We start from the raw sequence: 19,058 nt of genomic DNA on the forward strand, positions 1-19,058 counted from the left end.
GAAGCAGGAAATGGCCAGGAGTAAATGGGAAGGAAGAGTTAGAGGGCAGGAGGGTATCTGCCAAAAAAGAATGCAGACAAAGCCCCAAGGAGTGTGCATACAACATCACTACCCAAAAAACAATTTGGTATGCGTACTACTTACCCTAAAAGAATCAGCACAGTGAGAATAGGTGCAGAGATATGGGCAAAAAACTAGTTTTCCAGTCCCTGAGATTCTGGCTGCCTTGTATGACATATGGTGTGAGCGGAATATTGGCATGTCTTTCAGGGGCTACATGTGCAAATGAGTATGGCTTGTAAGACGCATGCAAGGATGATGGCGGCAGAGGAAGGGGGGAGAAGAAGATGGAGTAACACAGGAAGGGCTGATAAAGGATACAAAAGGGGGGGGGGTAGGAGGGGATGGATAGCGAGAGAGAAGGAATGGGCAGAAAGTGGGGAGAGAAGGGAAGGAAGAGAGCGACAGAGAGAGCAAGGAGGAAGAGATGGGCAGAGAGACGTAGGGGGAGGCTCATACACAAAGCAGGTGGAAGGTGTGGATGGGGTAGTGGACAGGTGAAAATGCCAGAGGGGAGGTGGAGATGGGCATAGAGAAGAGGAGGAGAATGTAGTCAGAAGGAAGTGGCAGGATGAGGACGGCAGAAAAATGGCGGGGGGAGAAAAAGATGGAGATAGGAGGAGAAGGAGGAGGAGGAGGAGGAGGAGGAGGAGATGTTTGCAGTATATGTGTCAAATGTGTATGCAGGAAAAACCATAGGAAAGGACTTGTGAGTATGTGTGTTTGGGAGGTGGTTCCAGACATTCATACACACGTGCTGCTTATGTCAGAGATCTCCCACAGTACATCGGGATAAGTTTCAACCAAATTTCAAATGCAAACAGCAAGCTTCATGGCTTCATGGCTGTCAGTATATATCTTCTCATAACTACTAGCTCGATTTAAACCAAATTTGGTGTACATACAGCTTAAAAAACAAATATCGGCACAGTGGGGATTATAGTCTCCTAGCTCTTCCAGAATGACACACAGAGGCCAAAATATGTTTTCTCGGTCTCTGGCGCATTGGCAGCCTTTCATGACAAGTGTGTTGTGTGGGTTTGATATTGGCCTGCTGTAACGACGAGAGTTTCAGGACAGCCTACACATCAGGAGCAAGAAACGATTTTTCCAGACCATTATGTGTAGGCTATCCTTCACACAGGCATATTATGACATTAGTATTGGTCTGCTTTGCCGATTCTGTTTGTAGTGGCTACACGTGTGGATGTGCGTGGCTGGGGGAAGGTTGAGATAATAGAGGAGGCGATGGAGAGAGGCATAGACATATGATGAGAGTAGGACTGGTCTTCTTTGTACATTCGTTTTGCAATGGCTGCAAGTGTGGATGGGTATGGTTGGGGAAAGGTTGAGGCAGATAGAGGAGGGGGTGGAGAGAGACGCAGTGAAGGAGTGGAGGGAGAGGGGACAGTACGAAAGAGAGATGAAACATGAGGAAATTAATGGGGAGAGAGGGGAATGGAGTGTAGTGACAGAAAGGGGGCAGGAGAGGATGGATGGAGAGAGAGGGAAGAGGAGATGGTCGAAGAGAGATGGGTAGAGGACATGGACAGAGAGTGAGGATGAGGACAAGATGGACATAAAGAGGTGCCAAAGGAGATTGTCAGAGAGAGTGGCAAGAAGAGGATAGGTGGGAGAAAAGATCGACAGAGAGGGGCAGGAGAAGGTGTAGGAGACAGGCGGATGGTGTAGAGGGATAATGTGCAGTAAGTGCACAAAGTAGAGTGAAGAAGAGCTGGAAAGAGAGTAGGGAAAGAATATATGGTCTGACAGAAGGGTGAGGACGATATGGTCATAAAGAGAGTGCAAGAGATTAATAAAGACAGGGGAAGGAAGAAATGATGAGAGTGCAAAGGAGGAGATGGAAGGTAGAGGTGGGAGGATGAAGTGGACAGAGTGATGGGTTGAGGAAGAGGTGAGGACGAAATGTATGCGATATATGTCTCGAATGTGTATGTGGGCAAAGATGTGTCCAGAACCTCCTTCTAAATGTGGACGGGGGGAAAGGATGAAAGACGAAGCTGCCTTGTAGAATTTTGCATAGAGCATAATCTAAAAACCATGAAAGAAGGCTGTGAGTGTGGAAGAGACCTGGAGACACTGGAAGTTTCTGATTGATTATACAATGGTAAGATGCAGATATCGGAAACAGATTTTAAAGTGTAAGGTATTTAAACGGGCAAATATGGACCATGGCCACAATCTATTGTTAATGAACTGTAGATTGAATCAATAAATTACAAAAAGGTAGAGAATGATGGAGATGGGGTCTGAAGAAGTTCAAAGAATCGAGGTTATTTAAACGTTCAGAGGTACCGGGACCATTTGGCAGCGACGGACAAGAGGGGAGAGGAATATAGTAGAAAACGAAGGGTAACTTTGAGAGAGGAAGTAGTGAAGGCAGCAGACGATCACATAGTTAAAAAGACATAGTCTAGAAGAAATGCTTAGATATCAAAGGATATATTGAATTTAGGTGATGAAAAATTAAAATGCAGCAAATGAATCAGGAAAAAAGGAAACAAACGCCTAAAATGAGGGATCGGCAGGATATGCAAAATGGATAAACAGGAATGGCTAGAGGACAAATTTAAGGATACACAAGAATGTATCACTAGGGGGATAAACAGCGCCAATGGGAAAATTAATAAGACCTTTGGAGAATAGAGAAATAGCAGTGTGAATACGAAGAGCCTAGAAGGAAAACCAGTACTAAACACAGAAAGGAAACCTTTAAGGTGGAAGAAGTATATGGAGTCGCTGTTCAAGAAAAATGGACTGTAAGGCAATATTAGACATCACAGAAAGACCTAAGTCGACAAAAGATCCCAGTAGTAGACGATATTCCGTTATAACTGATCAAATCGTCGGAAGATGTTTGAGACAGGCGAAATACCTCCAGACTTCTAGAAGAATGTAATAATTCCAGTTCCAGAGAAAGCAGAATGGAAAAACTGGTAAAATCCGACCTCAGGGAAGAACAGTTTGGATTACAGAGAAATAAAGAAACACTCGAGGCAATAATGACCCTTGGAAAGGCACACCATCGTTTATATCACTTGCCGGCTTAGGAAAGCTTTTGGAAAATTTTGACTAGAATACACTGTTTGAAATTCTGGGAACAGCAGGCGTAAAATACAGGCAGCAAATGTCTATTCGAAAATTCTACAGAAATCAGACGATAGTTATAAGAACCAAGAAGCATGAAAGGGAAGCAGTGGCTGAGAAGGGAGTGAGATAGGTTATTGCCCAATTCCAGCGTTATTCAACCTGTACATTGAGCAAGCAGTAAAGGAAGCCAAAGAGAAACATACAAATATGGGGAAGCGCTTAAAAGTCCAGGGAAAATAAATAGAATCTTAGAGATTCGCCGACGACCCTGAAATTCTGTCACAGACAGCAAAGGACTTCAAAGAGGAACTGAATTTACTGGACAGTGTCTTGAAAGGGGGATGTAAGACGAACATCAACAAGAGAAAAACAAGAATAAAGAAATGTAAGCGAATGAAATCAGGAGTTGCTGAGGGAATTAGATTAAGAAAAGAGACACTAAATGTAGCAAATAAGTGTTGACATTTGGGGAGTAAGATGACTGATGATGGTCGAAGTAGACAGGGTATGAAGTGTAAACTGAAAATGGCAAAAAAAAAGCGTTTCTGAATTTTGTTAACATCGAATATAAATTTAAGTATAAGGAAGTTTTTGCTGAAGGTGTTGATTTGGAGTGTAGCCTTGTCTGGAAGAACCTGAAATCCGGTGCTACAGAATAATGCTCAAGCTTAGATGGGAAGATCATGTAATTAATGAAAGGCAGTGAATAGAATTGCGTGGAAAAGTAATTTGTGACACAACTTGACTCAACGAAGGGATCACTTGAAAGGACATGTTCTGAGACATGAAGGGATCGCCAGTTTAGTATTGGATAGAAGAGTGAGTGAACTGAAGTAAAAGTTTCCAGTTAAAAGGGCAGCGGCGGAGACACGCGAGTTCGGAGATGTCATAGAACTCGCTGACGAGCTTAAACCGAATTTCTTGTAGCCAAATGGTTCAAATGGCTCTGACACTATGGGACTTAATTGCTGAGGTCATCAGTCCCCTAGAACTTAGAACTACTTAAAACTAACTAAACTAAGGACATCACACTCATGCCCGAGGCAGAATTCGAACCTGCGACCGTAGCGGTCGCGCGGTTCCAGACTGAAGCGCCTAGAACCGCTTGGCCACACCGGCCGGCTCTTGTAGCCATCTAGTAAAACTACCACGAGTAAATATGCTGTAAACGGATTGTTTTGTGCATCATTTCGACAGAAAAATTTTAAAACGGCTTTGGAACTAACAAACTAACGAAAGAAGTGAAGAAATGGCCTAATTACAACATAGGGAATTGTTTCCAGAATGAATTTTGGTTTGGAACTTGAGTAAAGTTTGGAAGGTAGGAGAAAGGTACTGGTGGAGGTATAGATATGAGTGAAGGTCGTGAGTGGTGTTTGGATAAACAGGTCGAAAGAGCTCTTACTCTTGAAGGACAAAGGTTCCAGATTCGAATTACGGACCAATTTGCGAGGAAGCTTTTTCATCGAGATAACCGTACGGGAATTGGAGCCGTCATCCTCCAGAACAGGAGTCGGGTGTCTCGGTTTCACAGTCGATATCACAAGGATAGCAGGGACTTGTTGAAGGCTGTCTCACCCTAGGATATTTGGATGTGGGCATTGGACACTAAACTCCATATCTCTGGACGCGCAGGGAGCAACATCTACCACTTCACAATGAAGACGATGGTGAGTTAACAGTACATTTGCTCACAGGGATAAACACTGCTGCATATGCTGGAAGGACATCACGAGTTACAGTTCATTTTTGTTATTTTGGAAACTATATGTTCAGGTGTAAATATTGAATCTGTCCCAATTTTTGCATTGTGACGTAGGAAATCGCTACAGATGCACGAACGGATTGATCAGTGTTCCAAACTGGGAACTGTTCTGTTTTCGCAGGGGCGCTGTGCGTGACCTTCTTCAGAGAACTGCTTGCTTAACCGCCAGTTGTGGTGGCTAGTTATTTTTAACCAAGCTATTCTATAGCAGAGTCAGCACTGGAATGCCTCGCCACACAGTCGTTGTAGACTAGATTACGAGCTGCGAAACGAGGTACGGGAGCTTATAGACAAATGTTTTATGCCTACATGGTTCTGCTCTATTAAATACACAACGGCAGTCTTCGGGATGAAATTCTAACGGGAGAATTTACAATGAAATTTATTTGCAGGTATACTAATGAGGAAATGAAATACAGTACACAAAGAACAACCGTGGAGCTGCTAATATAAATGACAAAGTTTATTTATTTTTGTCAAAAGCTCACTATAATTGAAAAGACATTCTTAACAGCCAAGTTTTTCACTTTCAGTTAAGTGTTACTCATCCCAGAGGTTTGGCGATGTTTAAGCCTTTACTAGGAGAGAACACTATAAAATGGCAAGGACCAATAAAAAGGTTTTGTATTTCAAACAGTAACCGAAAACAAAAATCAATAATATCAGTAGCCGCCTGGCTGCTAACCTTAAGTAAAACACAAGTCATTTAAAATTAACAACATAATTATAAATTCAATTTGCTCCAGCTGCAAATCAAGCTTATAAAATGGTCAAGGGAAATAAGAATTACCAGCAAAAAAACATAATGGAAACATAGTAATGAAAGTCTCAGCACCAAAGATGAGATCTTAACTTGTAAATCAAAAAGAAAACTGGCAATTTCTGTAAACCGTTGCTGTGATTTGATAAAAATGGTAAAAGCGGCCCATCTATAAGTGATACATTTGAGATATTTCACATAATCAATCTTTATGAACCACGTGATTAAGGATAACAATTACAGTAATTAAAGTAATGTATGTATGTAAGTAACAAAATTACAGCTAGCAATTAATATAGGGTCCTTTGAGATACTGACGCTGTTACTATCAAGCAGTTGTATTCAATTCAATAACAGAACTTTATGCAAAAGGTCATTGCTCAAACATGCGTAGCTACCTTCCTAGTCCACTAAGACTTATTTCCATGAATCACTTGAAGAGAAAGTTTCAGTTTGAGATATGTAAGTGGAACGAACCAAACCTATTTATGAAAAATGCGGTACATTAGAGAGCATTAAAGTACAAATAGATTGTGTAGAAAATGTCAATGAAATAAATAAAACATTTAGTTTAAAATCACAACAGAGAAAGCGAGTGTTAAGCTTCTCCGACTTGTTAATAAGTGACTGCAAAAGGCAAGCATATAATCTAGATGTGTAGGAACCTCATTACAGCTCACCTTAAAATCATCACAACATGGTGTAACGTGGGAATTCTTAACAGAAACGAATGAATCCCACTGTATATCAAATATATGTTTCGATAATTAATCATAGTTAAACTGAAAAATTATGACAGTTGTAGCACTCTAGTAACTGAAGAATCTCAAATTTGCAGAAAGACGCAAGTAAGTATGAAAATGAAATATGTATGAACAGATAACATCACTTCAATACAATTGTCGTGCATATCTCAATTACATGATCTTAAATTAAATTTTCCCTGAGCGTTTAAGTCTCTAAGTTACCTACGATAACGAGATATGCTGACCATTACACCACAACAGCATTATGGTCAACACAGCTGCACGAACTAACGAAGTGAAATACCCTCCCCAACACGAACTCCAATTCACATCTCCCCTTATACCTCAGGGAAACTTTAATTTAGGATCTACACGATCACATGTAGTACAGCACTTCCTCATTACGTCCAATGCTGGGGTGCTATTTTACTGTCGGAGAGCCCTGGTAATAGTGACAATATAAGGGGAGATGTGAATTAGAGTTTGTTCAAAAATGGCTCTGAGCACTATGAGACTTAACATCTGAGGTCATCAGTCCCCTGGAACTTAGAACTACTTAAACCTAACTAACCTAAGGACATCACACACAGCCATGCCCGTGGCAGGATTCGAACCTGCGACCGTAGCGGTCTCGCGGTTCCAGACTGAAGCGCCTAGAACCGCACGGCCACACCGGCCGGCTTTAGAGTTCGTGTTGGGGAGGGTATTTGACTTGAGTAGTTCGTGCAGCCATGTTGCCCATAACGCTGTGGTGGTGTAATGGTCAGCATATCTGCCTAACAAGCAAGAAGATCCAGGTTCGGGTCCTGGCCGCAGCACAAATTTTAATTCACTTCTTCAGCTTTCAACGTTATCAGTTACATTAATCAGTACACTATTCGTAGGTCATGAATTCTTTCAAGGCCAATAACATCAGTAATTTTTAAAGGAACGTAAATAACGGTTAAATAAAATTGGGCACCTACAAAGGAAAGCCACGACGTTCAGAAAAGGTATTTTCTTGAAACTTTGTACATTTTTAGTAGTCCATCAAGAGAAGGTAATGTGTAAGTGGTATGTTGCATTACATGTATGTTTACAAGAAAATCGCAAGAGAAGTCTTACACGTCAGTGCATTGCGACCCTGGGCACGAGATGGCGGTGATATTATGTGTAGCGCACAAGCCCAGTCTTCAGCAGTGATGTGACATGGACGTCTGTTCACGTCTCTGCTGCAGAAGTTCATGCGCGGTTGTTTACCCATTTTTTGTGTGTACCGGTTTTGAGGCAATCGATATAGAATGGCCCATACTTACCGAAAGTCGACTCTAAAAATTTGCGTTTCTGACGAATAGTCGCGTCCTAAATTGTATGCAATCGAACAGTTCCTACAAGACGAAGCTGAACTTGATTTCAACGATATTATTGGAGTACACCTCTACGTTGTGAGCAGTCTCGTGTACGTAAAACTAATTAATGCTGCAATGTGTAACATAATCATTCAAATTTTGTCAATGTGACAGACATGTCGGCGAGATAACTATGGAACATGTAGGGCTGGAGTTACAAAGGTAATACATTTTCGAACTACATGTTTATGTCTGTCTTAGTGACTGATGCACTGTAACCCTGGGGAGGAAAAATTGTCGAACTTCGTGCCGTATCCCATTCTCAATGGAGTAGGACAGATCAGAATAGAAATGATACAATGTGTACCCTTTTTCTTGTTCATCAGCGGATGTAGAGCAATAGTCAACTACTACAGACAACTTGGGATTCAACGTACTTGGGATTCAGGAAGGAAGGCCACGTCTGTTCAGGACGCGTGCAGTTGGGGATTGTGCAAATTACAGACACGCCGACGACGATGACACTAACGAAAGTTGACGCGCTCCGAACACACTGACCAGTTCCACCTTCCTGACAGTTTGTAGCAACCGCCTGCATTGCGCAGCAATCTGGGAACAAATGACCTCCACTCCGGCGCCAGAGACGCAGTTGATCGACGCGGAGTGATCGCTAGAAGGCATGGAACTTGAACCCATGGTAGTGCCGACAGCTGCTTTCGTCCGTGAACGCCGGAAGTCACTTCGCTCTCTGACACGGAAGCGCGCACACACACAAACAACAATTACAGAAGCGCCGCACGAAACGACGGACATCTGCTTAATGAATACGACGGCAGATAGTTACATACAACGACAACACGGTGAATTCGTATATGCAACGTAGGATTCTTCCTCCCTCACTGCAGTACAAAACGAATCACACGAAACGGGGTCTGAATGCAGAACCACCAGACGGAGATCCACTGGTAGCAGTCACTCCATCCACCACAGTATCACCTTTGCCTTGAAGCTGCCCGGTGGGAGAACCATCCCGGGAGGTGGATCTTCAGCAAGAGAACTGGACCAATGAATATGATGCTGATAAACAGATCGACGGCGCCGGTGCAACGGTGGCTGTGGCATTAACGTGATGTTAGCCATGCAGAACATGGTCGAATAAACACCAGGTCGCCGGGCAGCAGCACACGGGTTAACATAAGCGTTCATGTTCACTTGAAGCACTGAAGAGCTGCGGCAAGCATATCGAAGAGTCTCTGTTAACATTGATAAAATTAGAGCAACGGTCAAGTTGCAATTACTACGAGACATACTGCGTACATCGGACGTTGACATCGTTTTCCTACAGTAAGTAAGTGAAGAACTTTCTCGGTCAATATGAGTACGATACACGCGTTACACCCGCTACAGACGGCGGCAGCGTAACAGCAATTTTGCTGTGCGAGGGCATAGTAGCCGAAGATGTGGTGTATCCGCCGTCAGTGCGAGAACAGATGCTAACAGTGCTAGGAGTAAGGATCACAATATCCACCAGTATGACCCTTGGCACATATCTGGTAGATATGTCCGTCGACGTTACGACGGTGGCTGCAGTACGTTAAACCCGCGATGCGCCGAGTCTTGATTGTATACGGAAACGAGCAGACGGTGTGGGGGCGCCACTCGGAGGAATTTCATTTCACGACGCTTCGCGACCATTCTGTATAAGTGCCTTCACAAGATCAGAGTGCTGCCACGAAACGAGCGCAGGCTCAAATAATTTCCTTAACGCGACTCCATCTGGAGCGGGTCACAGTCCATGCAAGGGCCTTTGAATGAGTCCATGGGGAATCGCTGTCTATGTGCCACATTATCACAGAAAAACAACGTAGCCGCAGAACCTTAATACAGGGGTCGTACTGCCGGTCAGTCGCCATATGACATCGCAAAAATAAATTGCCAATGGCTTTGCGTAACAATACAGTCACCACTACGACATGATGTCCCACGGAAGCTATCCGCGTGTCTCAACTCGACGACCGAGCAATTGTTGAGGGGGGACAATTAAAGATCTCATGACTCCGCAACGGACTGCCATGTACCGCAAATTGATGTCTCCCAATATGCCACTTCCACACGCCTTTGTGGGAGTAATGATCAGCCCTGTCTTCAAATAATCCGGCGGTACAGGATTACAGGCCTATCGACCACTGCCGCTTCTACAAGATCAACACCACGATATTTGCAGCGCGCTTCAAACGCGTACTGCGCCCAGTGGTATCACTAGACCAACCCAGCTGAGAGGGAATAGCAATATACACTGAAGAGCTAAAGAAACTGGTACACTGCCTAATATCGTGGAAGGCCTCCGCTAGCACACAGAAGTGCCGCAATACGACGTTCCATGGACTCGACTAATGTCCGAAGTTGTCCTGAAGGGCACTATGAATCTTGCAGGGCTGTGCATGAATCCATAAGAGTAGAGGAGATGGAGATCTCTTCTGAACAGCACGTTACAAGGCGTCCCAGAGATTATCAATGATGTTCATGTGTGGGGAGTCGGGTGCCCAGCGGAGGTGTTTGAATTCCGAAGAGCGTTCCTGGAGCCACTATGTGGCAATTCTGGACGTATGGGGTGTCGCATTGTCCTGCTGGAAATGCTTGGACATGAATGGATGCAGGTGATGCGACAGGATACTTACGGACATTTCACCTGCCAGAGTCGTTTATATACCTATCGGAAGTCCAAAATCATTTCAACTGCACACGCCTCACGCCATAACAGAGCCTCCATCAGCTTGAACAGTTCCCTGCTGACATGGAGGGTCCATGGATTCACGAGGTTGCCTCCATACCCGTACATGTCCATCCGCTCGATATAATTTGAAACGAGACTCGTCCGAGCAAGCAACATGTTTCCAGTCATCAACATTCCAATATCGGTGTAGACGGACCCAGGCGAGGCGTAAAACTTTCTATTGTGCAATCATCAAGGGTACGCGGGTGGGCCTTCGGCTCCGGAAGCTGATGTTTCGTTGAATGGTTTTCACGCTGACACTTCTTGATGGCCCAGTACTTAAATCTGCAGCAATCTGCGAAAGGGCTGCGTTTCTGTTACGTTGAACGATTCTCTTCAGTCGTCGTTAGACGCGTTCTTGCAGGATCTTTTTCCGGTCGCCAGGAAGCCGAAGATTTGATGTTTTAAAGGATTCCTGATATTCACGATGCACTCGTGAAATGGTCGTACGAGAAAATCCCCACTTTATCGCTACCTCGGAGATGCTGTGTCCAATCGCTCGTGTGCCGACTGTAACACCACGTTCAGACTCACTTAAATCTTGATAACTTGCCACTTTAGCGGCAGTAACCGATCTAACAACTGCCCCAAACACTTGTTGTCTTACATAGGCACTGCCGACCGCAGCACCATAGTCTGCCTGTTTACATATCTCTGTATTTGAATGCACATGCCGATACCAGTATTTTGGCACTTTAGTGTACAAACGTCACTCAGACTACTGCGATGTGATCGCACTGGCAGAAACAGTCGTCTTCGGAATGTACTGATGTCGATAGATTTAGATCAATCACGTCTTTGACCGAGTGAGCTGCGCCTGCCTTATGGAAGTGATGACTAACGTGAACTGCTGTTTAAGACTTTCCCTACGTAGTTTTGCTTCATTGGTGTTAAGCACCTGAAGTGACGAGCAACTGTCTAGTCGAAATATTGTGCAGCTTCCACATTATCCGACGCGACGCCCGTGAACCAATCAAGCGAGTCACATGAAGTTTCCACAGAGTTTTGCCGCCGTCGTGATGCGACTATTCCGCGGCACCTCCTCCAAAGTGTACGTCAGTGGACACATTGTGGGGCTCATCACCATCCTGCGATCGGTTAGACAAGGGTGCACGCTGTCGACGATACTTTATACCATCCCTCTCGAGCCTTTGCTCTACTGGCTCCGGAACCGACTGCAAGGAATGACAATATGGCACCACAAGTTTATATGTAGAACATAAGCATATGACATGTTGTTCTTGGCACTGTCGGGCGACGAGGCAAGAGCATCTTAGCATTGGATTAATTTCTAGTGTATGGCAACGTGTAGTTGCACGTAAATGGTAATGTCAGGAGCGATGAACATTCGGAAAGTTGTAACGCCGGAAATGCATATCCTCCTATTTCCATCTATTGTACTATAAATTTTTTCCTTATTTTGTTACCTGAAGATATGACATTTCTGTGTGTTTATATATTGTAATTGTTTTACTAATATATATATATATATATATATATATATATATATATATATATATATATATATATCGATGTATAACTGGTTAGTTTTGTAAATATTATTTCTATTTTTACGCTGGGTCTGGCCTAGGGAAAACTATGCTATCGAACGAATACATCGATAGGTCGTGTGGAGAACCAAAGTGTTTAGGATCTTGGTAGTGTGAACTCTGCCGCGTGGAGCGCGGGCAGAGCAGAGAGGGAGTCTGGCTGGAGGAGGGCAGTGGAGCAGGTGTGTTGTGTGACGCTCCCGCGAGTTGCCGCGCTTTCGGGGTTTGGCAGCATGTGATTGCGCTCGACTTGCGATGTTAGTTTCTGACATGGTGTCACGGACGGGAAGCGTTAGCTGGCACACATCAAGAGCCCGTTTCGGCTGGAGACCTTGTCGAGAAGAAGGCGCGCCAACATCCCGCTTCTGCAACAGCGACGGCCGACAATGAGTGACTGTCGCCACCTCCTCGATCGACGACTTCAAACCTTCAATCAACCAACAAGGAAGACTAAAAGCACGTAATGTTTTAGAACTGTATGGCAGACCTCAGCTTTTAAAACTGTTGCATCACAAAAATACAGCAACTTAGCATGAACCTTTGTTGCTCATTGTCCCAATTGCATTACCAAGCAGGGTCCCTTCCTTTTCCGAAATGATCCCGAGTGTCGTTGAAATTCAAACGCCAGCATTAAAGTAATATCATTCCATTTCACTGCTTTAATTTCAAAGTTCAGTTAAGGTATTCATAGCTGGCTACAATATTTAGATTACACAAGCACAAATTAAGAGTGCGAGTTTTGTTACCGTATTTTAGCTTTCCTGTGACTACAGCTCAGCTTGGTACGTACTAAATTTTACTATTGTTAATTGTTCAGAATCATTTAATTCAAGTTCAAAGTTAAATCTCTTATTTCTAAATTGCGTAGATTCGAGTAGCTTTTGAACTGATTGTTGAGATAGCCCAAGACTAACCGTATTTTACTGAATTTCGATGTGCTTCAGAAACAAAGCTCACTATTAATTTCAGTCACTAAATTAACTTTCAATTTTACGGTTTTATTAATTCTTTCGCTAAATTAAGTCAGAGTGTAGCGAAATTTATTACTTCTGACAAACTTTCAATTTTCACACAACACGTGTCAACCTTCAGTTGCCACGCTTCTAGTGTTAATTATATGTGTAATAACCTTTTTTTTCAGTTACTACAGTAATTGTCCATAGGACTGGCGACCGTAATTTCCCCCAAATATCTAATTACCGCTAGTTGATTGTTAACGTAACGGCCGCACATTTACTTTATTTATTAACTTTACCCCTTTTCAAAATTAATTTCCACCAGTTTACCTTTGCATTTTTTCTTTCATTTAGATGTAACCCTTTCCTCCCTCTTTACCGTCAGATTAACTTCGGTGACGATTGCTTTTCCCAAATTTCCATTAGGTACACGCGGTTTAATTTTTCACGGTCATTAAGGTCGATAAGTGAGAGGGGAGGTTACAAAGTGTGCACAAATAAAGCTAACAGACCGATGAAATGGTTTGGAGTTATCTTCACTACCTACGTTCGACGCACCGCAGCACTTAGCTACAAACGTATTCTAAAATGGTTCTTCCGAGTATTCGAAGTCATAAGTTAAGGGCACTAGACATGATACAACGGGTCACCTTTGTCAACACTTATCTATCTTCTCGGCGAATACTGGCGGAACTGGGATACTTTATCCGCACAGGGCTGCTTTTTTAAATCATATACAAAATCTCGCCCTCTCTAGTAGGCGTGGAGCCCCTTGGCCTAGTCCAAGTCCGCGAACGAGCAGTAGAGATCAATGTAAGTACTATGATCAAGATGTGGATGCGACACCAGACAAGTTGATAGAAAGTTGGCACCGTCCTGCCGTCTGGAGCTGGTAAAGGCAGCTCACATCTGACCGTCGTTTGCCCACGTACGAATTTTTGTCGTGGAATACGGTTATGATCACACGGAACCACCGACTACCAGAAAGGCAACGGCACACGATATATGTAGTGCATTGACTCGACGGCGCCGAGTAACGCCATAGAGAGGTGGCAACCAATAGTGACGTAGCCAGCGGCATGGCCTATAGTGCACGGAGACGCGTATGCTGTGGTATCAGGTTGCATTCAATTCACACCACAGTGCCCAGAGTACAATGTTACAGAGATAAACATAGCCTGATATGCGGGCCATCTGCGACAGTATGGTGTTTGGTCCAAAACATGATCGAGCTACACCGGGTGGCGCCGCAAGAATTTGAACCACGAACATTACGCCTCCCGCATGTGACATGCTTTCCCCGAACGAAGACCAGTGTATTGATTTGGACTGGGGGCCTGACTTTACTGTATCTTTCCCAAATAGGGACGTAAGAATTTTCTAGAGTTTTGGGCCCTACTAAAAGAACGCCGCATACTGATTTTGTAAAATCCAAGATATCGAACATGTCACGCTGATTTTTTAGGTAATGCATTGCTTGATTTCCCACGGAGTTTGGACGTGCTGGGTAGGAGAGTGTAACCACTACATAAGACGAATCCGAACAAGAAAGGAGCAGGACAGTGGGGAAGATCTGCCATCACACACGAGGACGCGTCCGGCTCCAACATGAGGTACAAAGAAGAGAGATGCGGTCCGCTATTGTTTTGCACCGAAAGAAGCAGTTTACGTCCACTGTTTGGTACATCACTTATCACCTCCTATTCCTTAGTTATAATTATGTTATGTTATATTAACCAGGGACCTATAAACGACGGAGAGGCTCCGTCCCCGCCACTGCCACAGTGGTCCGCAACCCCACGGCGACTACCGCAGTCCACTTCACCCCTCCGCTGCCCCACACCGAACCCAGGGTTATCGTGCGGTTCGGCCTGCCCCCCGGTGGACACCCCCCCCCCCCCCCCCCCCGAGGGAACGTCTCACACTAGACAGGTGTAACCCCTATGTTTGCGTGGTAGAGTAATGGTGGTGTACGCGTACGTAGAGAACTTGTTTACGCAGCAATCGCCGACATAGTGTAGCTGAGGCGGAATGAGGGGGAACCAGCCCGCATTCGCCGAGGCAGATGGAAAACCGCCTAAAAACCATCCACAGACTGGCCGGCTCAGCGGACCTCGACACAAATCCGCCGGCGGTTTCTTTCCGGGGACCGGCGCTCCTTACCGCCCGGAAATATTTATAATAATAATTTTAAAAGCCCCGTGATCGGTGAATAGATTGATTGAGACCCGCTCCTTTTTTTTTTTTTTTTTTCTTAACACTGGCCATATTATTTCGTATGTTACATTTGAAACGTATTGTAACTAAAATAAAAACACCTGTACTTGTATGAACTTCTATGTATTTACATGTTATTTGGCTTTTTAGTAATTTTCGTTATTTCCAAAATATTATATTTATAACTATAGACAAGTAAATGACCAATGAAGTTTATCTGAAAATATATGCCTGTCCTGATTTGCTCCATTCATTCTTCCTACATTAGCAAGGTCTCACCGTTAGGGTAGTTAACTGCCGAATCGAGCCAGTCTGTATCGCAGGTCGAAGCACCCTGATGCAGAGCAGTTTAGGGGAATTAACCGATTGCAGACAAGGATTTCTAAAATTACCACAAACATACAATTTTAGAAAATTTCATTCATTTAGTCATTTACTTGTCGATAATCGTTACTACTCCATACTAATAATAAATCTGTAAAATTGTCGTGTCTGCTTCTCTCTCTTTGAAGACGCATGTTAGAGACAAGGAAGATTAAACGGCCAGTCGACAACTCGGTTATTAGAGAACAGAGCACCTGCTCGGAATGGAGAAATAGACCGCTTTTGAAAGCAACCATCCCGACTGTTACCTTATGTTACAGCATATTGCAGCCTACTGGATGAAAGAGGGACGACAGCACAAAGTACAGGCCAAAAAATAACTGACAAGAAAAAAACTTAATGAACAGCAAAATGACACTTGGCAGACCGATAGGGACACAACAGACAGAGGACGCAGAATACACGCATTCTTCGCGATTATCCGAGAACTAATGAGCGTGAATTATATAGAACCGACACGTAGTATGGTCCACTTTCTTACAGGTCAAGAACCTTAACCAAAAAGTCTCCCTCGTGTTGGACTGAGTGACAAAGAAATATGCACATGTGGAGAAATCGGCTCAGCGATACATCACGTTACATTGCGACATGTTTTGACAGTTACGATCACACCAGTAAGACAATGATATACGACAAAGGTTAAAACAACCGGATGACTGGTTACAGCTAAACACCATTACAGACAAAATTTCACAAGCACTCCTCACAACACAAAGACAGAAACGACCATACGTCAAACTGAGAATTGTGAATCACTCTACAAGACAACACAACACATGGAGCGATTCCGATGACAACACAGCCACTGGCTCGGATGCCTCAACAAATTCAGAACTAGATAGCAAGGTTATATAGAACAATGTAAGAGCAAATAATAGGACATTGAAAAAGTAAAAGTACGTATAGAACATTAGCCAACGACAGAAAATGTATGAGAATTATAGCTATTGATAAGTAACACGCAAATAATTGCTAAGTTTAATTTCATGATGGGTTACGTTACATAAATACGCTAGGCTAAAACTTTCTGTGAAGGCGGGGCTCGACGAACTTCAGAGGCTCTCCTCCCACAGGAAAAGCCATGTCACTGAAAGTAACTATTCATGAATACCATATTACTGTCAGAAGCTACTTAAGCTTTGAATTTACCATAATCGATCATTTTCCATAGTGCATTACTATAAATCGCGTTATAATAGTAAAATTAATATAAGAAATGTATTGTAATTTGTTATATGTAATGAAAAATTGTAGTTAACAAATGGCTCTGAGCACTATGGGACTCAACTGCTGAGGTTATTAGTCCCCTAGAACTTAGAACTAGTTAAACCTAACTAACCTAAGGACATCACAAACATCCATGCCCGAGGCAGGATTCGAACCTGCGACCGTAGCGGTCTTGCGATTCCAGACTGCAGCGCCTTTAACCGCACGGCCACTTCGGCCGGCAATACAATTTGTACTTAAATCCAAGCAAATTGCTGTTCCATATGGGACTAGCAAGACGTTGTTCCTGTGCCCCCCCACCTGGAACAACCAGGAAACATTCTATTAAAAACTTATTCCATCATATTTTAGATTCTTCTTAAATAAACAAATTTTTTATGTTTTCTTTTCCACAATGTATTTTAATTTTATGCCAGCATTAACTCATTATTGTCAATCTTTTTTTATTGCTGATAACAAATTTTGATAGAAATGTGGAACAATGTACTGTAACATGTAAATTGTAAAATGTACGACCTGCTTTTTAAAGTAGGCAGCAGGTTTTGAAACATGCAATAAACGAAACGAAATTTTACCTTACGAGATTTAGAAAAAATCATGGATAACATAAATCTATGAGGCCGGAAGTGAATTTATGCCACTGTCCCTTCATTTTCCAGTCCGGTATCTTAAACGCTGCACCACCGAGCTCGGGGAACATCAGTGCACTCCTTTAAAATGTGTGTAATAACTGCTCATTAAATGACGGGTACGTCAGCCGATTTCCACCAGGCAGTAATCTTTATAAAACCGCATTGCAAAGGATACACTGTCAGCTGAGCGTCCGATCGGGAAAGCTGCCACAAACATTCGGGAAAAGGGTAATGTAAACTCCAGCTCTGATGGGATTGAGTTTCGTCATCGTTGACTAAGATCCTCTCTCTCTCTCTCCTCGACAGAGTCTGCTATGACGGCTTCAAGACGTCGCTCTAAACACAGTTCCGGGAATATCCGGCGAGACACACTGTTGTGCGCTCACACCAGTGCCGGCGGCTTTCAACTTTCGTCCCGACCGCCACGCGAACAAAAATACTGCTGCCTTCCGCGAAACACAAGACACAGCTCGAAACGAGATATCCACTTCTGTCGCAGAATCTCATTAGTCTGCTTAGTGGGCGACGGCACAAAGAGAATTTCGTTGATCGTTAAGTCTGTCCTCTTGGTGGTGGGCTGGCGGTGGTTAGCAGGCGATTGCCCCGGGGAGAGTAGAAGAAACGCACTCCGCAGAGAAAAGGCGTGGTTTTCAAATGGATATTATAGGAAACGGAAAGCGAGTTAAAGGCAAAAGAAAAGGGGAAGACACGTGTCAACTTTTTCAGCATAGTATTTGTCATTTCCAGCCTCTACACCAATCATATCACATTTTAAATGTAATGAAATACTTAGGTGAAGCGTTTATAGTGTACCAATTTACGTAACCTGTTATTTGCACAGTTACGTATCATGTCAGTTTAATTTTCTTCCTGATGATTTTACGACAGTGTGTAAAAGTTTCTTTTACTCTCTATGAGAATAAACTATGTCGTTGTCTTATAGTATTTCAGTGATGAACAAGGGAATGTGAACAATAGTTCCGACCGCCACGTAACTATTATCTTCCGAATATAAAGATAAAATGACTAGTGCTTGCCGGCCTCAGTGGCCGAGCGGTTCTAGGCGCCTCAGTCTGGAAACGCGCGACCGCACGGTCGCAGGTTCGAATCCTGCCTCGGGCATGGATGTGTGTGATGTCCTTAGGTTAGGCCGGCCGCGGTGGTCTAGCGGTTCTGGCGCTGCAGTCCGGAACCGCGGGACTGCTACGGTCGCAGGTTCGAATCCTGCCTCGGGCATGGGTGTGTGTGATGTCCTTAGGTTAGTTAGGTTTAAGTAGTTCTAAGTTCTAGGGGACTTATGACCTAAGATGTTGAGTCCCATAGTGCTCAGAGCCATTTTTTTGTCCTTAGGATAGTCAGATTTAAGTAGTTCAAAGTTCTAGGGGACTGATGACCTGAGAAGTCAAGTCCCATAGTGCTCAGAGCCATTTGAACCATTTTGACTAGTGCGTTTTATTGGCAAACAATACTTTGATGCAGTGATACAGTAGCCACTTGTAGGCGTTTTCAACGCAGCTTTTTATTGCTTATAATGTCAGTTTGTTTTCGA

The 19,058-nt window shown here is 43.6% G+C and overlaps 1 protein-coding gene and 1 non-coding gene across 2 annotated transcripts in view; both read left to right on the top strand.

Moving 5' to 3' along the window:
* The window catches only part of LOC126195562 (neuropeptide FF receptor 2-like), a 410,293-nt gene that overhangs the window by 40,762 nt on the left and 350,473 nt on the right, over positions 1-19,058 (top strand). The gene's annotated exons all lie outside the window — the stretch shown is intronic.
* Positions 7,188-7,260, top strand: Trnav-aac (transfer RNA valine (anticodon AAC)). Its single transcript has one exon. It is a non-coding gene; the product is annotated as a tRNA-Val (tRNA).

The sequence above is a fragment of the Schistocerca nitens genome, chromosome 7 (assembly GCF_023898315.1).
Source record: "Schistocerca nitens isolate TAMUIC-IGC-003100 chromosome 7, iqSchNite1.1, whole genome shotgun sequence".
Lineage (NCBI taxonomy): Eukaryota > Metazoa > Arthropoda > Insecta > Orthoptera > Acrididae > Schistocerca > Schistocerca nitens.